The sequence below is a fragment of the Phacochoerus africanus genome, chromosome 8 (assembly GCF_016906955.1).
Source record: "Phacochoerus africanus isolate WHEZ1 chromosome 8, ROS_Pafr_v1, whole genome shotgun sequence".
Classification (NCBI taxonomy): Eukaryota; Metazoa; Chordata; class Mammalia; order Artiodactyla; family Suidae; genus Phacochoerus; species Phacochoerus africanus.
In genome coordinates, this window is record NC_062551.1 from 23,709,051 (window position 1) to 23,711,787 (window position 2,737).

Consider the following 2,737-nt stretch of genomic DNA (forward strand, 5'->3'; position numbering starts at 1 on the left):
CATACATTAAAAACACATGCACACAAACATACAAAAATGACCAATAAATAAAGAGGAAAATGTTCAGTATCAGACATGATACCGAAGTACAAATTAACACCATAATAACACACAAATATGCCCACTAAAATGGCTAAAATTTTAAAGACTGGCACTACCAAGTGTTGCTGAGGCTTCAGAGCAATTGGAATCTGCATCCATCAGCAGTGGGAGTGTAAACATGTACAATTCAGAAACCAAGCCCAGATTTGGATTCCTGTGGTGGCGGGCAAAGGACGGCCTGCTGTGGGACTTAGTGGAGACATGGCAGTACCCTTTGTGGAAGACTGGGACTTGGTGCAAACCCTGGGAGAAGGTGCTTATGGAGAACTTCAACTTGCTGTGAACAGAAGAACTGAGGAAGCAGTTGCAGTGAAGATTGTAGACATGAAGCGTGCCATAGACTGTCCAGAAAATATTAAAAAAGAGATCTAGTGGAAAAATTAATGGCATAGCATTTAGAAGAAATAAGGGGAAAATGTGAAGGATAACAAATGAATCATGGTTAGTATAAGAGCCAGACATAGGCATGCCTGAACAAGGTGCTCAGAGGTTCTTCCATCAACTCATGGCAGGGGTGGTTTATCTGCATGGTATTGGAATAACCCACAGGGATATTAAGCCAGAAAGTCTCCTAATGGTTGAAAGGGATAACCTCAAAATCTCTGACGTCGGCTTGGCAACCGTTTTTCGGCACAATAATCGTGAGCGTTTATTGAACAAGATGTGTGGTACTTTACCATATGTTGCTCTGAAGAGAAAAGAATTTCATGCAGAACCAGTTGATGTTTGGTCTTGTGGAATAGTATTTACTGCAATGTTGGCTGGAGAACTGCAATGGGACCAGCCTTGTGACAGTTGTCAGGAATATTGCGATTGGAAAGAAAAAAAAAACATACCTCAACCCTTGGAAAAAAATCGATTCTGCTCCTCTAGCCCTGCTGCATAAAATCCTAGTTGAGAATCCATCAGTAAGGATTACCATCCCAGACATCAAAAAAGATAGATGGATAGATGGTACAACAAAACACTTAAGAAAGGGGCAAAGAGGCCCCGAGTCACTTCAGGTGGTGTATCAGAGTCTCCTAGTGGATTCTCTAAGCATATTCAATCCAATTTGGACTTTTCTCCAGTAAATAGTGCTTCTAGTGAAGAAAATTTGAAGTACTCCAGTTCTCAGCCAGAACCACGGACAGGTCTTTCCTTATGGGACACCAGCCCTTCATACATTGATAAACTGGTACAAGGGATCAGTTTTTCCCAGCCCACATGCCCTGATCATATGCTCCTGAATAGTCAGTTACTCGGCACCCCAGGATCCTCACAGAACCCCTGGCAGCGCCTGGTCAAAAGAATGACACGATTATTTTTACCAAATTAGATGCAGACAAATCTTATCAGTGCCTAAAAGAGACCTGTGAGAAACTGGGCTATCAATGGAAGAAAAGTTGTATGAATCAGGTTACTGTATCAACAACTGACAGAAGAAACAATAAACTGATTTTCAAAGTGAATTTGGTAGAAATGGATGAGAAGATTTTGGTTGATTTCTGGCTTTCTAAGGGTGATGGACTGGAATTCAAGAGACACTTCCTGAAGATTAAAGGGAAGCTAAGTGACGTTGTAAGCAGCCAGAAGGTTTGGCTTCCGGCCACATGATAGATCCACTGGCTCTGGGATTCCTGGTGAATATAGTGCTGCTGTGTGGACATTCTTCTTCCTAGAGAAGATTATCTTATTCTGCAAACTGCAAACAATAGTCCCCGAAGAATTGTCTTCCCTCTAGCCAAACATTTTCCAATTCTTTTTGTATGTTCTTCATGCAAATAATACCTATATCTTAATTGTAAGTACAACTTTGGGCAAGGGGTGGATAGAATTCATCAGCTATTTGTTCATCTGCATTTAGTGTCTGAATTTGAGACCCACGTGGTGGAAACCAAGCTTTGGGATACATGAGTTTACCAGCTTTTATAACAACATAATGAAAGACGATACTTCTGTCCCATTTTTACCAAAACATTTGGTTTCATCCAAAAAGTGCGTATTTCCTCCACATTGACATAATTACGTGGATGGCTTGGTAAAAACAATCTTGTGATTTTGGGATAGTAGGCTTATCAGTCTGTGAAATAAAGCCAACTTCAAAAAACTTATCCCCAAGATTTGTACTTAAATTTTCAAAAGGGCCTGATCAGGTCTATAAATCTGATTTTGAATTATAATCATTAATTAAAATTGCAAGTAGATTTTTTTCTGATATAGTTAATAATAGGTAAAATACTAATTAGTCTTTCAAATAGAAGTTGAGCATACACCCTAGTGCTTAACTACCTTTACTCTAAATTACTGTTGCACATTTTAAATATTTTTCTATATTATTTTCTACTTTCACAGCCATATTTTAATTCTTTATTACAGAAATAAATTTTATTTTGAAAGTGAAAAAAAAAAAAAAGAAAGAAACCAAGTTCAAAGATTTTTTGTTTTGGCCACACCTGAAGCTTGTGGAAGTTCCTGGGCCACAGATCAAACCTGCACTACAGCAAAAACCAGAGCCATAGCAGTGACAATCTTAGATCAGATCCTAACCTGTTGAGCCATCAGGGAACACCCCAAAGTTTTGTTTGTTTCTTAGGGCCACACCTGCAGCATATGGAGGTTCCCAGGCTAGGGGATGAATTAGAGCTACAGCTGC

The 2,737-nt window shown here is 39.3% G+C and overlaps 1 pseudogene; it reads left to right on the plus strand.

The window, feature by feature from the left end:
• Nucleotides 1-279: 279 nt before the first annotated feature.
• LOC125133563 (serine/threonine-protein kinase Chk1-like) lies at nt 280-1,698 on the plus strand (annotated as a pseudogene).
• Nucleotides 1,699-2,737: the final 1,039 nt, after the last annotated feature.